Source organism: Dermacentor silvarum, chromosome 1 (genome assembly GCF_013339745.2).
Source record: "Dermacentor silvarum isolate Dsil-2018 chromosome 1, BIME_Dsil_1.4, whole genome shotgun sequence".
Lineage (NCBI taxonomy): Eukaryota > Metazoa > Arthropoda > Arachnida > Ixodida > Ixodidae > Dermacentor > Dermacentor silvarum.
Genome location: NC_051154.1, coordinates 314,599,008 through 314,617,768, shown reverse-complemented (window position 1 = coordinate 314,617,768; position 18,761 = coordinate 314,599,008). Strand labels below are relative to the sequence as shown.

Genomic DNA, 18,761 nt, shown 5'->3' with positions numbered 1-18,761 from the left:
AACAGGGAAAGTAGGAATTGGAGGCACGTGTGGTTCGGTAGAACAGATGAAAACGCCCTATTAAACAGTTTGGCACAGACAATATTGCCGCAAGTCGGCTCCTAAACATGTGTTCTACGACGGTAGCCAGCGAGCCACTGTGTCAAAAGAGCGTCTGCTACCTCTCGCGCACCTGCTTGGTTTCGTGGGGTGGCGCAATGTATGCCGCTCGTGCACGCGCACGAGACAGGGGCGCGGACGATCACTGGAAGAGAAAGAAGTGCGCTCGACGCAGAGATGCTCGTGTGGAACGTTCTTGAAAACTCTTCGTGTACATAGTTAGTCGCAGGGCACAGGTTCGCCCTTAATAAACCAGTTTTTTTGTATTTTACTCCTCGAAATACCGTTTATGATAACTCTCGGTATTTCGAGGAGTAAAATTTCACAATTTCGCGAAAGGAAGCATCTCGCCGGAGGCGCTCAAAATTCTAAATAGTAACAGCGACCGTCATCGCGGGACGATCCAAATTATTTGGGCACCCGCGCACTCCTCTCTCCCCGGCAACGAGGCGGCTCACAACGTAGCTCGAGGACTTACTCGCCGAGCAAGTGAGCCCGCCCAGCCGGGAACGAGAGGAGACCGCATGGTCAGCTACAAAGAAATAACCGATTACTATCGGCTGGGAAGGGCCCGGTACCCACCAGCTCATCCCGCGCTAACCAGGAAACAGGCGGTGGCCTGGCGCCTCCTGCAAACAAACATGTACCCAAACCCGGTGGCCTGCAGCAGATTCTATCCAGGGCAATTCAACGATCAATGCAAATTATGTAAATGTAGGGCGGATCTGCCACATATTCTATGGGCATGCTCGAAGGCGGCTCCTTTCGAGGGCCGCAAAATTCAAAACCGGCAGCAGTGGGAGACCCTGCTGCTCAGCTCAGACCAGCAAGACCAGGTATGGGCCGTCCAGTTAGCCGAGGCAGCCGCTGAGACCCAGGGGATCTCGGCCGTCTGCTAGGCAGAGGGAGGCTGCGTCCGCCCTCCTGGCACCATTAAAGTTGTCTCTCTCTCTCTCTCTCTCGAAATACCGTTACATTTTGGTGGAGGTGCGGGGTATGTTTGGAAGTCCCCTGGGTGCCAGAGACCGGAGCCCCGATCCTCAGGGATTGGAATCTGGAGAGGTGACTCCAGTGCACCAGCGCGCCAGCCGCCGACTTCGGGGAAACCCGCCTGAATTCGGACCGCTTCCCACTGCTACGGCCACACTGACGATGTCTTTCACTGACGCCACAACGATGACTAGCCAGGCGACATCACCCGAGGTCGTCCTGTACCCGCCGCGCATGCCCGATCTGTTCCACGGCGACCCGTACGAAGACGTCGAGGATTGGTTGGAGCACTTCGAGAGGGTCGCAGATGTCAATGGCTGGAACCCTGCACGGAAACGTCGCCATGTGTACTTCGCGTTGGGGGATTCAGCAGAGACATGGTATGAGAATCACGAAGCGGTGTTAACGTCGTGGGAAGAGTTTCGGCGACATCTGATTGCTGCGTTTGCATGCGCCGATCACCGAGAGAAGGCTGAGAATGCTCTGCAAGCCAGGAACCAGCGCACCAACGAGAGTGTCGGCACGTACATCGAGGACATGTCCCGTCTGTTCAAACGTGCCGATGCAAACATGTCCGAGGAGAAGAAAGTGCGCCATCTTATGCGTGGCGTGAAGGAGGAGCTATTTTCCGGGTTGGTTCGCAACCCGCCACGTACTGTTGCGGAGTTTCGCACCGAGGCGACGACGATAGAGAAGGCCCTGCAGCAGCGCGCCCGCCACTACAACCGTGATGTCAGCAGCGCCCTTGTGAACGTTCTTTCGGCAGGCATGGGCAACACCGAAGCGTTGAGAGAGCTCGTGCGAACTATCGTTAAAGAAGTGCTTCGGAAGCTGCAGCAACCGCAAGTCGCGTCGACTGTTTCTTCGCTGGCCGCCGTCATTCAGGATGAAGTTAGGCATGCCATGTTAGAACCGCAACCGGAGGTGCAGCCTGTTTCACTCGGGCAACCACTGCAGGAAAACCGCGTACCAACATACGCTGACGCTGTGCGTCAGCCTGCCGTGCAGACTGCATCGGTCGCAGCCCTCAGTGCACGCCCACCGGCTCCCCGCAGTGCATCTTTCCAGGGAGAAAGATCCACGAGTACAGACCACGAGTACAGACCACGAGTACAGACCACGGAAAAGCGACGTGTGGCGCACACCCGACAGGACGCCGCTCTGCTTCCATTGCGGAGAGGCCGGACACATGTACAGATGGTGCCCATGTCGGCGAGGCGGCCTTCGTGGATTCGCTGTCAATGCACCTTGCCCCCGCAATGGGTAAAGACCCATAGATATCGAAGATTACTTGTCGCGACGTCAACTTGCAGCTGCTAGTTACCAACACCAGTCACGGTCACCAGCGCCCGCTCACTACCGATCACCAAGCCCACGACCCTTTTCAAGTTCCCCAAGGCGTCGTTCAAAAAGCCCGCGCCCGGAAAACTAAAGCCAGCGACCTGGGGAGGCAAGGCCGCTGACGTTCGACAAAGCGAAGATCCTCCGTCAATGTTGCAGTGCAGTAGCGACAAGCAGAAAGCGACGACTACGATAAGTACGCAGAAAATTTCTTCAGACTTAACTTATTGCCGTGGATGGACATGAATCGAATGCTTTAGTAGACACGGGTGCTGATTATTCAGTTGTAATCTACGCACTTGCAAAACAGCTAAAGAAAGTTTTGACGCCGTGGAACGGACCGCACGTACGTACAGCTGGGGGTCACCTCATTAATCCTCTAGGAATATGCACTGCAAGAGTTCTGATCCGAGGTGTAACTTACGTTACCGAATTCGTAGTACTTCCGGACTGTTCGAGAGACGTTATACTCGGTATGGATTTTCTGCACGCAAACGGTGCTATAATTGACCTGCAGAATTCTAGCGTTTCCTTCTCTACGAAGCTGGCCATTGACATGGAGGAGCCTGAGGAACCGGACTACACTGCCTTGCGAGTTCTTGACGCCGACGTAACTGTGCCACCACGAAGCAGTGTACTGGTTCGCGTCAGAAATCAAGCATTCGTTGACTCCGAGGGTATAGTGGACGGCAATGTCGAGCTATTGCAGAAGAAAGGTATTTGCATTGCTAGGGGCATTATCCGCTTACGCGATGGGCTTGCCGATCTATTGCTGACAAACTTCGGAAATGAACTTCAGCATGTCGCGAAGGACACTGCCATCGCCTTCCTGCACAGTTTTACTACAGTGACAAGCTTATGTACCCTGAAGTCGGAGCCACCTCCTGCGAAAACTACGAATAAGGCCACAGCAGCAGTTGCAATAAGCCCACACCTATCGCCAGCCGAGGCGAAAACCATACAAGACCTCATAGGTGCTTTTGCAGAGTGTTTCTCTACTTCCTCAAGAGAACGGAGAACGCAGGTTGTTAAACACCGTATAATAACAGATCAAGCAACCAGACCTGTATACCACCACCCATACCGAGTATCGCCGAAAGAACGGGAGATCATAAAGAATCAGGTGCAAGAGATGCTTCAGGATGATGTCATTCAGCCGTCCAACAGCCCATGGGCGTCCCCGGTAGTTCTTGTTAGGAAAAAGGACAACACAATGAGATTTTGTGTTGATTACCGGAAACTGAACAGCGTCACCAAGCGTGATGTCTACCCCTTGCCACGTATCGATGACACCTTGGACCGGCTGCGTAATGCAAAGTATTTTGTAGCGTTAGCTACACTGGCCTAGCCAAGCCTATTTCGTGCGGCACATCAAGAGCCGTGCTGCGCATGCGAAAGGATCAGTGATGTCACACGGCTTGCGCACCGGAGCCACCGGAGCCGGCACCTCTCGCGCACTCCGCCGCCGCCGCGCGCGACTCACCGCTGCCGGTCTGCGCATTCCAGAGGAGTGACGTCGTAGCCGTGGTAGACGCACTGGCGCCGGCGCGCTCTCGCTGTGCAGTCGCCGTCTGACTGCGCTGGCGCCTCTGCGCTTCTGACGCGTTTGCCAGTGTGGTATAGCCATGGAGAAGGAAAGCGCAAATGCTGCTCAACAGCGCAGAAGAACGGAGAAGCTTGACTCATCGGATCCCGAAGTAGTTGCCTGGCAATTAGCGGTTGAGCGTAGGAGGAATGAATACATGTACCACATAATACGTATACCGCACCGCGTGTGTGTCATTGGAGCAGCAGTAAGCATGACAATCAAGCTAATCCTTGACAATCTAGACAACCAGGAAAGCTAAGAATAATCAGCTGAACCTTTGCTAACGCTACGTATATCCTGGCATAGCCGAGCCAAGCCACTGCAACTTTTTTTTTCTTCATTGGATTTAAAAAGCGGATATCGGCAAATTGAAGTAGACGAAAGAGATCATGAAAAACAGCATTCGTTACTCCGGACGGACTTTATGAGTTTTAATTAAAGCACGCCCATTCGGCCTCTGTTGCGCGCCAGCGACCTTCCAGCGCATGATAGACAGTGTCCTGTCGGGTCTCAAATGGCAGTCATGCCTAGTCTAGTTGGATGATTTTGTGGTATTCTCTTCAACGTTCGAGCAGCACGTGGAGAGGCTACGTTCAGTGCTCCAGGCTATCCAGTCGGCCGGCTTGACAATCAAACCGGAAAAGTGCCAGTTTGGATTTGAAGAGCTTCGTTTCTTGGGTAACGTCATCAGCGCTCAAGGTATTGGGCCAGACCCCGAGAAGACTGCAGCCGTCGCAGGGTTTCCAAAGCCACGATATAAGAAAGGTGCGTCGATTTTTGGGCTTATGCGCTTACTACAGGCGATTTCTAGAAAATTTCTCAAAAATTTCGGAACCTCTAACAAGACTCACGAAAGAAGACATAACCTTCGTATGGCATACCGAACAAGACACTGCTTTCAAAGAATTAAAGAAGCGTTTGCAATCCCCGCCAATCCTGGACCACTTCGACGAGACCGCTGACACAGAACTCCACACAGATGCAAGCAATCTGGGTCTTGGCGCAGTTTTGGTTCAGTGGCAAATGGAGAAGAGAAAGTCATAGCGTACGCTAGCCGCACTCTTTTAAAAGCTGAAAGAAACTATTCTGCGACGGAGAAGGAGTGCTTGGCAGTCATATGGGCCATCAGCAAGTTTAGACCATACCTCTACGGCAGGCCGTTTCATGCAGTCAGCGACCACCATTCACTGTGCTGGCTGGCAAGCTTGAAAGACCCATCCGGACGACTTGCGAGGTGGAGCCTCAGACTCCAAGAATACGATATTACCGATGTGTACAAGTCTGGGCGAAAGCATAACGACGCTGATTGCTTGTCACGCGCACCGGTCGGCTCTCCTCCTTCCGAAGACGACGATTTCCCATCCTTTGTGTTATGCGAGCCGCGGAAATCGCCGAGCATCAACGGGCCGACGCAGATTTGCTCCCACTCATAAAGTATCTCGAAGAGCATAACGTTCAAGTTCCAGGAGTGTTTAAGAGAGGATTATCTTCATTCTGCCTCCGAGATGACGCACTCTACAAGAGAAACTTCCAAAACAACAATGAAAAGTTCTTACTCGTCGTACCGTCAGTTATGTGGCCTGAAATATTAGAAGCCTGCCATGATGACCCATCATCAGGCCACTTGGGTGTCACCCGAACATTCGCTAGAATCCATGCAAAGTATTATTGGCCGAATTTATTAGCGTCAGTACAGCACTACGTGAAGACATGTCGCGAATTTCAAAGGCGTAAAACACCACCCGTAAAGCCAGCTGGTCTTCTTCAGCCCATAGACCCACCTAAGACTCCATTTCAACAAGTTGGGATGGATATTCTTGGACCATTTCCCACATCGTCATCAGGGAAGAGGTGGATCGTTATCGCGACCGACTATTTGACACGATATGCTGAAACTGGCTGCCTGGAGCGGGGAAGGGCCGTCGAAGTTGCCAAGTTTTTTTGTTCACAACATAGTGCTTCGACATGGTGCCCCAATGGTTGTCATAACAGATCGAGGTGCAGCATTTACAGCTGAGTTGATGAAGTGCTTGATGACGATGACTAACACTAGTCATAGAAAAACCACTGCATACCACCCCCAAACAAACGGGTTGACGGAACGCCTGAACCGCACCATTGCTGACATGTTGTCAATGTATGTTGACATCGAACATAAGACTTGGGACGAGATCCTGCCCTACGCTACATTCGCCTACAACACGGCCCTACAGGAGTCCACTCGTGTCACTCCGTTTGAACTTGTCTATGGGCGCACCGTCACAACAACGCTGGATGCCATGCTGCCAGCAGATAATGACGACGGCAACCCGTGCGACGTTGACGAGTTCTTACAAAGAGCCGAAGAAGCCCGCCAGTTGGCACGATGCCGATTACGCCATCAACAATGCAAGGATGCACGTTCTTACAACAGGCACCGCCGAATAGTTCAGTACCAGCCGGGTGACAAGGTGTGGGTATGGACACTAGTTCGACGTGACGCCGACGTCGCGGACTCTCAGAAAAGCTACTACGACGGTACTTTGGCCCTTATGAGGTTATCCGTCGACTAAGCGACCTGACTTACGAAGTAATCCCTAGTGGAAACAAGCGCACTAAACGCCCTAACATTGCTGACGTCGTCCACATAGTCCGCATGAAGCCCTATTACGAGCGATAACGAAAAGCCTCCGACAAACTTAGCTACCCTCCTGCCTGCATTGGGACGATGCTTATTGGGAGGGGGAATAATGCCGCAAGTCTGTTCCTAAACATGTGTTCTACGACGGTAGCCAGCGAGCTGTGTGTCAAGAGCGTCTGCTACCTCTCGCGCGCCTGCTTGGTTTCGTGGGGTGGCGCAATGTATGCCGCTCGTGCACGCGCACGAGACAGGGGCGCGGACGATCACTGGAAGAGAAAGAAGTGCCTTCGGCGAAGAGACGCTCGTGTGGAACGTTCTTGAAAACTCTTCGTGTACATAGTTAGTTGCAGGGCACAGGTTCGCCCTTAATAAACCAGTTTTTGTATTTTACTCCTCGAAATACCGTTACAATATAAGGTAAAATTTCCCCATCTTTCGAAATTTCAACACCATGAGATGACTGGGGATTGATTACCTGCCAAAATATTTTGGTGGTTAGTGCTGAGCATGCGCGCTAGGTCTGAATGAAAAAAATGAGTGCTTCTGTTGCCGGACAGCTATCAAGTAGGCGCGTTCAGATACTTAGTATTTTTGCCCGGAGCTAGGGCTTGGCCTATATTTGGCGGAGCGAAATAGATGGGTTTTTTTTTTTTGCTTTCCAATTTTTAGCGCGTTCGTGAACCATGGTCTGTTGCGATAAGAGCGAAGAAGGTAGTTTGTATAAACATCGCAGCGATGTTAGTCATCTTATTTTGGAATAGCAAACAGTTTTCTTGTGTCGAGCGATTTTAAAAACCCAATTCAAATGATAGATGAAATGTGGCTAGTTCGTTGGTTATGGTGGTATGATTCCCCTTTACGTGCAGGCGGATTGTTTTCTGATCAGAATCATGTACTCTAGGGGAAAAAGAGAAAACAGCATGAATCACTGTGTGATCACTTATTTCGCGTAGGGAGCTAATGGAGGACATGTTTCAGGATGAGTGGTTTGTATGATGTCCAGGATGTTAGCACTGCCATGAGTTGCACGCGTTGGCTCTGTTGTCATCTGGGAGAGGTTAAAATTATGGTGAGTGTCTAAGAATTGATCAGCTCCTGTCATACTCGTAATTGTACTAGAATAATTTGACCAATTGACAAGGGAGTAAGTGAACTCCCCAATAAGCAAGATGCAAGCATTTGGGAGTTTTTTGTTAAATGGTTCAAGGTGTTATTGAGATCGCGGGGGAAGTCAGGATTACTGTTGGGGGGGGGGGGGGGGGACGATAGTAGATATCGAGCAGTAGTAGCTGCGGAGTAGCACAAACTATAAGCCATAGAATTTCTACGTCAGTGGCTACTTGGAGTGTGGAGCACATTAGACGATTTTTCACTGCAATAACAGGGCCACCCGCCCCGAGTACCCTGCCTATCTTACGTAAAACATCGAAATTCGGTAGTTTACTAAGAACTTCACTGTCAGCGATATCATTGGTAAGGCATGTTTCAGTTAGTATAGTAGATCACTGCCAGACGAAGATACTAGATCTGATACTTCTTCTCTTTTCGGTAGGAAGCTTCTTATGTCAGTAAAATTAACCGAGATTGAAAATATTCTCGGGGGGCAGGCAAAGTACGTCGAGACGATTGCTGGTGACAACGCGGTAGCTATAGATCTTTCACTGATTGGCATGCTTAATCAGAAATGTAGCGCTTTGAACCTATGAATAATGTTTTAAAGCAAACAGAAAAAGAAACTGATTGGCTTCCTGCAAAGGTGACTACATGTTTTTGCGCGTTCTTTGCCCACTTAGAAAAATCCTCACCCATGCTGTACGAAGTGTTTTCAAGGTTGCGGCCATTTGACAAGATGGCTTCTTTTGTTTTAAAGAAGGAAAGTTTGACAGCGATGGGCCGATTATGACCAGGGATGTATCGACCAACGCAATGCGCGCACTCGATTTTCTTTGGCTCTATGAAAACATTTTAGTGGTCAGAACACCGCCGAATGACCAGTTATTCTGACTGAGCAAATGATTCAGATATGTTAGTATCCGAAATGCTATAAAAGATCGAGTTATTGCGCCGAGAGCGGTTATCGGCATCACCAAGATGAGTTTCAAGGTTACAAATCCGATGGGCCATATCTTAGCTTGTCGGTGTCGGCTTAGCGGTGTCGGTTTGCACGGAACCGAGCTGCTGCCTCAACGACTCAATTTACTGGCAGTTTGTTTCAAGGCTTGTTGGGCGTTTAGTGAGTTCGATCAGGGTGTTATTAGTTGCCAGGAGCTGATGTTTAAGATCTTGGACTTCCGAGAGAAGTTTGTACTGCCTGGAAGATAGTTTCTTTAGTTCTTCTAACACTGGCATTGTATCGGGCCCAGGATTCAGCTCAATATCGCCTGATTGCAGAAGCAGGAAACGCGCAACAGCAAAGCGCTCACACGCCATAGGAAAGAAACGCTGAGGGCTCTGCAGCTGAACCACGAGGTAATTGCTCGTCCATTTAGCAAATAAACTGCGTGGTGGATCAACCTGCATAGCGAAGAGCAGCGGATTAAAGGATACACTAGAGGCACAGCCACTGAGCCCACGAAACGAGTTGCACAGACGCGGTAGTTTTATAGCTGCCGTGAAGGCGGCTGTCGATGCCGATGGTGCTTGACTGGACGGACCGAGGACCAGGGACAGCGGGGGTGATACCGTCTGTTTAGTTGCGGCGCTGACAGTAGTTACGCGAAGATGCATCGTAATCGCCAAAGGGTCATCGTCTGCGTGGGGCCATGATGCGCACGCAACTCGAATGCACGAGGGAGCGGGCATGGCCGGAGCACGGAGAAGCGTCAGGATGATTTCCTCGATGAACACCTGAATGGCGATGAGCAGCGGGTTAGTGGACACTCTAGAGGCACAGCCACTGAGCCCACATGGGCTGTTTGCAAGTCCCTCCAACAAGATGTATGGCTGCAACGTTTAAGCAAAGATTGGAGGCAGGTACTCCAAAGACTTAGGTACATTAAGAGTGCAGCAAGAGGCGGCAACTACGCGGGTATATTCAGAGCAACGAAGCAGCATCAATTGTGAAGGGCATGTCCGCTATAAAGGAACGTTCAGGTAATAACGCGAGCCATAGCCACTCCTCGACAATTTCTTTCGCACTACCCACTTGGTAATCATATCTCGTGGCCCTGCTTTCTCGCAAAGCCTGCCGCCCAAATGTCACCGCAGCCGGCCCGGAGTTCCAGGACCCCTTCGCCGGGTGTGTAGGGTTTGCAAGGGCACTCCAGGTCCAGTTCGAGGCTAAGCAGGGACCCCACCCGGCAATCCCGCAGGGACAAGAGCTGCTCCGGGCAAAGGTCCAATTCGAGACGGAGGTCCACTTCTCGACAATGGGCCCTCAGCACACAGAGACGAGAGGGGAGGTAGCAGATCGCAGCAGTCAACTTCACAGGTGAGCTGGGCTGGGGAAGTATCTCCAAAAGCTCAGGATACACTATCACAAACAGGGCAGTATCTCCCATAGCTCAGGATACACTGTGACAAACAGTCGCCAGACTTGCGGAAGAGAATGCGCTGCTCAAAAGAGAGCTAGCTTCCCTTAGCTTGACACTCTAGGACACGACTACAAAGGCAGCCAAACAAACCCCCGCCCCCGCGGCGCTTTCACCCCCACCCGAGAAACGTCCCCGTCCCAATGACACACCCATTAAGGCATCGCAACCACCCGACCCCCCAGTTAAAACTCTCCCGCCTGCACATGCTCAACCGGCCGCGCTCCCCACACAGTACGCCACGAAGGGCGAGGCAGAAGAAATCAAGGCTATTCTGGCAGCCCAAAGTCAACAAATGCAGCAACAACACCAACAGGTCCAGCATCGAATACAAAGCTTATTGCATCCCAACAAGCACAGAACCAGCAGGTGAACGAAACACTACAGCAAATAGCTTCCCACCTGATGAGACTGGAGGAGCGGGTGACTGTCCTTGAAGTGTGCAAGGCCAAGAGAAGCGCTGACACGGTAAATGCTGACCTCGCCACAGGTCAAACCGCGCATAACCAAGATCGATCAGCCTAATTCGTCCAGAGTTCGTGGGAAGAATATTACAATATGGCAATGGAACTGTCGCGGATACAAAAAACAAGCAAGGCATGCTCATAGAATACTTAGCGTCTTCGGATCAGCGCCTCCCGCACGTGATTGCACTGTAAGAAACGAATACCGTAGCTAAACTACCTGGATACAAAGTCTACAGCAAAGATGTAGACAACAGCCTCCACACCTTAGTGAGCAAAAAGGTCGTGGCGATCCACCACCCCCTCAAACAGACAACCTCCATCCGTATTCTAATCGAAATCATCCCACAAGACACGAAAACGTTAACACCCCTCTTCACTTGAATGTCTACTACAGGCCGAAATGCCCCCCTTTAGTCCTGCAAAATGTAATTGAACAAGCCATACATAAAACAGGAAACAACCAGTTGGTCGTCACGGGCGACTTCAACGCGGCTCACATGCTCTGGGGCTATGCTTACTCGAACCCACGAGGGAACAAGCTTTACACGCTCATAGATGAGCACGATATGTCTCTAGTCACTGATCGGAAGACTGCAACACGAATAGGAACGAGCGTCACCAGGGACACAGCTCCCGACCTTACCTTCACTAGAAAGATACCTCGCACCACATGGAAGCATCTGATTGAGTACCTAGGAAGTGACCATGCCATCATCGCGACCACCGTTGCGGGCAGAGATTATAGCGTCACAGTGGGCCAAGCCAGGCTCACAGACTGGACGAGCTTCCGGAAAAAGCGAGGTGGCAGATCAAACGGTACAGAGACAGAACCAAATCTATACATTCTAGATTAGACCCGACAGCTACGGGACGAGGTTAAAGAACACACCAAAGTACTGCAAACTAACGCTATCACTCCCAGCATAGACAACCACCTACTCCACCTCTGGGAAGCTAGAAAGGGATTGCTACGTAGGTGGAAGAAACATAAACATAACAAGAAGTTGAAACGCCGAATTGCGTTGCTCACGGAGGAAGCCGAAGAATATGCAGCATCACTGTGTAAGGAAAACTGGCTTCATCTGGGCGATGGTCTGCGCAGCACGCTCAGTAAATCCAAGACCTGGAGACTCCTTCGGTACCTAAAAATCCCAGTAATTCAAAAACTGAATCCCACCACGAAATGGTCAAAATAATACATCAGTTACCGGGAAGCTTGGAAGATCTGCTGGCTCTCAAGCACAGATATATGCCGAAACAACCCACGGAGCTCCCACCACCGTACTCGGGCAAGCCTAACGCAGGGATGGACGATGATATCCAACTGTGTGAGGTCACTGCAGCTACACAGAAGCTCCGCAAGCACACGGCCCCGGCAGCAGATCAAATCTTTAACAAAATCCTGCCAAATCTCGACGACCTGTCCATATTAGAACTCATGCAACATCTCAACAACATCTGGAGATCCGGCACAATCTCACAAGAATGGAAGACTGCGGAGGTCAGATTCATACAAAAGCCTGGAAAACCCCACAACATCCAAAACTTGCTACCGATTTCCCTTACTTCCTGTATAGGCAAATTGCTGGAACACATAGTATTGGACAGACTACAAACCTACCTGGAAGAAGAAAGCAAACTGCTACACTTGATGGTCGGATTTCGCTCGCATCTCTCAACCCAAGACGTACTGCTGCAAATCAAAGAATAGGAAATGACACCCGCCACACTAAACTCACCCTCGGCCATCCTTGCATTAGATCTGAAATTCGACAATATAAAACACACCACCGTAGTCTCCAATCTCAACATACTAGACTGTGTCACTAGGACGTACAACTATATAAAGAATTTCCTGACGGACCCCAATGCTGTCTTGAAAATAGGAGATGAGGCCACGGATCCTTTCCTGATTGGAGGCCGCGGAACACCACAGGGAGCGGTCATGTCCCCCCTCCTCTTCAATATCGCCCGCATTGGATTGCCCTCCCTGCTCCACGAGATCCTAGGGATACAACACGGGCTCTACGCAGATGACATTACCATCTGGTCTTCTACGGGCTCCATGGGGGAGATGGAGGACAGGCTTCAAGCCGCGGCGGACGTCGTTCACAATTATGCAAAGGGGTGTGAGCTGGCCTGTGCCCCTCAGAAGTCGGAACTGCTAGTAGTCATTCCCGGCAAAAAGCTCAAACCAGATTCACCTACCATACGCATCCACCTGGAAGGACACGTAATTTCCCCCGCTCCCAGCATCAAGGTGCTCAGAATGAACTTCCAGCAAAACAGAACCAACACCATCGTTATAAACAGACTAAATTCGACGGTCGAACAAGTCACGCACATGCTCCGAAATTAATATCAAAAACAAGGGGCATTCGGGAAGAGGACGCGTTGCGCCTTGTACAAGCCTTCGTTGTCTCTAGAGTCACTTACTCCGTATCGTACGCACTCTTCCACCGACATCAAGAAAATCGACACCCTCTTGCGCAAAGCCTACAAGCGGGCTCTGGGCTTACCAATCAGTACATCTACCGACAAGCTGCTGAAGCTAAGGCTCCACAACACCACCGAAGAACTCATAGAGGCTCACCTGGCCAATCAACGGGTACGACTTTCCACCACGACGACGGGACGAACTATTCTCAGTAGACTGGGCATTAAGTCGCCGCTGCAGCATCAACCCCAAACGACGACCTTGCTACCCAAGTGCGTACGGAGCCAGATCCTGGTTCAGCCACTACCAAGAAACATGCACCCTATCTACAACGCAGGAAGAAGGGCTGCAAGGGCTATAGCTGTCACCAAACAGTGCGGCAACCATCCACTATTCACTTACACCGACGCGGCAGGAGAACCACCACATCCACCGTAATCGTAAGTCAAGAACACCTGACAAGCGTCTCCATCCGCAATGACAACCCCGTCATCGCCGTGGAAGTGTTCATCGCCTTGGTGATCGCACAGACCACCGCAGACGCCGTCATAACAGACTCCCAACAAGCGTGCCGCAATTACTCTTACGGTAGAATTCACCGAACCTCCTGGAAAACACTCCAGAGGGACCCCCCCAAGAGACGAGTAAAGATTGTGTGGGCGCCAGCGCATCATGAAATCCCAGGCAACGAGATGGCTCATCTCACGACTCGAGGTTTCACTAACCGAGCCCCTGGCACAACGGAGGAGCCCTGGCGACCACACCCTCTAGCCTCTTATCAGGAAATCAATATGCACTATTGGTTGCAACGAAGAATATTTCCGACCCCGCATAAAAAACTAACCAAAGGTAATGACCACATTCTTAGAGCACTGCAAACCAAAACCTTCCCCCACCCATCTAGAAACTACCACTTCACCCCCTACATGTCCTCTCCACTTTGCCACTTTTGTGGAGCACAGGGCATTCTCTACCACAAGGTAGGGGGCTGTACAGAATCACCCCTTAGAGAATCACCCAATCCATACCACACACCTGAGTTTGGGAGAGTGCCCCAGTCAGCTCCACCCTCGCAAGCCAGCGCCAGCTGGTAGTTAGGGCCGTGGACGCGGCAAAAACCTATGGTTTCCTGGAAAGGGGAGACCCGCCCGAAGACAACTCTTAAAATAATATCTTAATAAAGATGTTTATTCTCTCTCTCTCTATCGTTTAGTTTCACTTAGCGCTTGCTTTCGGCCGATGGTCGCTGCGAAGTGCACCGGCAAAAAAGAAATGGGCTTTCACCGTGATTATGAAGGTTTCTGCTTGACAAAACGACTCGTACTTGTTTTCTGGATAGAGGACATGGATGAGTTTGATGTTTACCACATCCGTTACGTGCTCGAAATGCACAGCAAGGTGGCGGAAACAGTCAGCGTTTCCGCCACCTTGCTGAAGTGCACGTTCAAAATACTTATTGATGCGACAATGGCCATGTGTGTCCAGATTCGTAAGAACGAAGAAGCACTGCCTCGAAGTACAAAGCTGAGGCCACAACTGCATGCACAAGTAGTATTTCTTTCTCGAAAATGTCGCACAAGTGGCCAGCAATGTTAGGAAACAAAACGCACTGATTAGCTAGATTTGTGCCAACAGATTGCGAAAGCCTCAGTGAACGAGAACGTGAAATGTTCTGTTATTCAAAACATCATTATGCCGTTTTCTATTGTGCGAATCTGGGCGTGTGCTAGTGGGCATTTGACGTTCGCGCTTACGTGCATGCGTACTTGTGCGAATGCGTGCGTGCATCCGTGCACGCGCGTGCATCTCACTTCCGATAGTAGTAAGCATTTAATAAATTACCCGTATAGCGCGAGCCAATTGATCCCCGTAATAACGGTTGTACCCTAAAAGCAAAATTCCCAACCATTGCAAAAGAGAAAGTTTCTCTATGTCAAAGTGCGCATGGGATCACAGGTCGCTGAAATTAATTAACAGCCATGTGAGGATCAATTGTAGCAGATGAAACGCAGCCATATTGAGTTATGCACGTGTGCTCTTGGCCGCAAGGTAGAGCACGGGACACAGTGTGCGTATACGCAGCATTACGTCCCTGTTCGTCTGCCATATTAGCTTTGCTGTGCTCTATGCAGTGGTGCGTGTTGCATGCGCGTACAGCCAAAACATCATCTCTGCATTCGTTTGCTTGGAATTTTATTTGCAAGCATACATGTTCAGAATTCCGCTTTTGTTCTGATTTTTACCCACATACCCTAAGGAGACTTGTAAATGTTACGAACTGTAAAGTTGTTCAGGGAATAAATCTTTTATTGATCACCTCTATTTCAATTCTTACATCCCAAAATAGAGCGAAATTTCCAAATGAGTTTCGGTTCAGGCCGAAACTGTCGACGCAGGACGTCCTGCTCCAAATCAAACATCAAATCCTCGACGCGCGGGGCAGAGGAACGGGACTGAAAGCCATCTTAGGGCTCGACCTCACCAAGGCCTTCGATAATATTACGCACAAAGCGGTCCTAGGGAACCTCTACGACCTCGGGGGTAGGTCGCAAGGCTTACACCTACGTCCGGGACTTCCTCTCGAACCACACAGCTCAAATCACGATAGGAGACATCAAGTCAGGATGACATAAAACTGGGTAGTAGGGGAACGCCGCAAGGCTCGGTATTGTCCCCCTTTCTCTTCAACGTGGCCATGATCGGCCTGCCGAAAATGCTCAGAAAGATCCGCGGCCTCAACCACAGCCTGTACGCCGACGAAATAACGTTGTGGGTGACAGGCGGCAGCGAACGCCAAATCGGGGAAACCCTCCAACAGGCCACGGAGGCCGTCGAACGCTACGCGGCAGAGAAGGGGCTCAGTTGCTCCTCTCAAAAGTCCGAACTCCTGCTGGTGTACCCTACGACCAGGAAACAATACGGAGGAACACCGAACATTAACATCAAAGTGAACGGGGGCCCGAATACCTATCGTAGACCAAATAAAAGTCCTAGGACTCCGGTTGCATGCGGAAGGCAGAAACCTCGGTACCATCAAGGCGCTAGAGAACAGCGCACAGCAAACACAAAGGCTAATCAAACGGATTGCCAATAGACACTACGGCATGATGGAGATCAGCCTAATTCGTTTAGTGCAGGCCTTCCTCTTAAGCCGCGTCGTCTATGTGGCACCGTACCTAACATTTGGTGTAGCACAAAAAAAGAAGATGCAATGCATCATCAGACGATCTTTCAAACAGGCAATTGGTGTTCCAGTCACAACACCCAACGACAAACTCTTAGAGTTGGGACTACACAACACGCTTGACGAACTAATCGAGGCGCACACTACCGCCCAATACGAATAACTCACACAAACCCCAACGGGGTGACACATTCTACAGAAACTCAACTTCGATATGAAGCGCAACACGGCCCCAAACTAAGCATTCCACTAGAGACGAGGAGGGAATTTAAATTCCTCCACTGCCCAAGAACATGCACCCGGAGCACCACAAGGAGCGACGAGAGGCAAGGGCACGCCACCATGATTGAGCGCAAATACCATGACGTAAAGGGCCTGGCCTACGTAGACGCCGCGGAGTACAGAGAACGCAAAGGGATGGCTGTAGTAGCGGTAAACGCGGACGGAGAACCCTTCGCGAGCGGCACCGTGAGAACGGACAACGCAGAAGTTGTGGAGGAAGCCGCCATAGCATTAGCGGTGGCTTCCACGAAAGCGAGAGTTATCGTGACTCAAAAATTGCAGTTCATAATTTCCCAAAAGGACGCATCTCGCCAGAGGCGCTCAAAATTCTAAATAGTAACAGCGACCGTCATCGCGGGACGATCCAAATTATTTGGACACCCGCGCACTCCTCTCTCCCCGGCAACGAGGCGGCTCACAACGTAGCTCGAGGACTTACTCGCCGAGCAAGTGAGCCCGCCCGGCCGGGAACGAGAGGAGACCGCATGGTCAGCTACAAAGAAATAACCGATTACTATCGGCTGGGAAGGGCCCGGTACCCACCAACTCATCCCGCGCTAACCAGGAAACAGGCGGTGGCCTGGCGCCTCCTGCAAACAAACATGTATCCAAACCCGGTGGCCTGAAGTACATTCTATCCAGGGCAATACAACGATCAATGCAAATTATGTAAATGTAGCGCGGATCTGCCACATATTCTATGGGCATGTTCGAAGGCGGCTCCTTTCGAGGGCCGCAAAATTCAAAACTGGCAGCAGTGGGCAAGACCAGGTCTGGGCCGTCCAGCTACCCGAGGCAGCCGCTGAGACCCAGGGGATCTCGGCCGTCTGCTAGGCGGAGGGAGGCTGCGTCCGCCCTCGTGAATTGCTGGCATCATTAAAGTTCAATCTCTCTCTCCAAATGAGAGCCGTGCATCGCATGACAATAGAACAGGCTGTTTTTTATTCACAACTAGTTTTATGAAATACGTAGAAAATGAGATCGGATCATCTGATAACCTGTACCCGCCTAGGTGGCTTAGCGGCTAAGGTTTTGCGCTTCTAAGCACGAGGTCGCGGGATCAAAACCCGGCCGCGGCGGCCGCACTTCGAGGAGGTAGAAATGGCAAAGAATCCCGTTTCCCGTTCATTGGGCGCAGTTGAAATATCCCCCAGTGGTCAACATTATTCCGGAGTCCCCCACTACAGCGTGCCTCATGATCAGATCGTGGTTTTGGCTCGTAAAACCCCAGTTTTCATTCAGTCTTATATCCTGCGCTCCCTGCAGATGCTCCTCGTAGGTCGCCCTTCCAGTTTGTTGAGAATCTCTCGTGCGTACTTTAGTCAAGTGAACAAGTCTTGCGGGCCGCCATTTTGGACAGTCTCCAGCTAGTAGGCATGGGAGACCCTGTGTCTAGGTGAAGACGAGGGCGATAGGTTATAAGATGAGGCACACATAGCGCAACATTCAACTTCTTTATTCGAAAATCGGGTCGTCCCTTATACGCGCTTACACACGGGACACTTGAAATGCTCATTGCATTTAGGTGTGGTTGACACACGTCTTATCGGTAAGTTTGCAGGCTGTAATGTTTTTTAAGAGATTTATGTTATTGGATGACTTTTAGGTAATTTTTGACAAATACTCCGCTGGCACACAATTTGATGCTTATGGCACCTTGACAACTTTTATGCAGGTTTAAGTAGTGCAGCAGATTGCCGCAACTTTTAAGCAGTGCAGCAATCTCCTGGTCCTTGTCGGCGAGCTGTTGGCGAAGCGTTTCAGAGTAGCTTGCTTGAATATATAGAAAGCCGAGAATCAAGCGTGGCAGTTGTGGTCTTCGTCAGCTGCAGCTCGTTCTCGAGTCCAGAGATGCGAATGTTCAACTGCGTGCTCCTGTTGTTCAGTTGCGACACCTCTGCCACGAGGGTGGCCTTTGCTTCCTCCAGCTGCACTATGGTGGCCTTGATGGCGTTGCCTTCTGCCTGCCTCCTGGCTGTGGTCTCTTCCAGTTCACTCTGCACCCTACGGCATTGTTAATAAACCAAACAAATAAAAAACATTTCACGTGTTGCGAAAATGACCGGCACGTTGTTGAAATTATCAATACTGTCTACGTATGAAAACGTTGCTCATGGTCTCCAGAACCCGTGCATCAGCTACACACACCTGTAAAATGCGCACACCAGAAGCGACCGAATTGCTATGCATTGCTGACCAAAGACATTTGCAATCCTTCACAAA

The 18,761-nt window shown here is 50.7% G+C and overlaps 1 protein-coding gene across 1 annotated transcript in view; it reads right to left on the bottom strand.

The window, feature by feature from the left end:
- The window catches only part of LOC125943164 (adventurous-gliding motility protein Z-like), a 59,411-nt gene extending 40,871 nt beyond the window's left edge, over window positions 1-18,540 (bottom strand). The window contains exon 1 of the mRNA XM_049661649.1: window positions 18,434-18,540. The gene's annotated coding sequence lies outside the window, so the exon portion shown is untranslated. The remainder of the gene's footprint in view (window positions 1-18,433) is intronic.
- Between the last annotated feature and the right edge of the window lie 221 nt (window positions 18,541-18,761).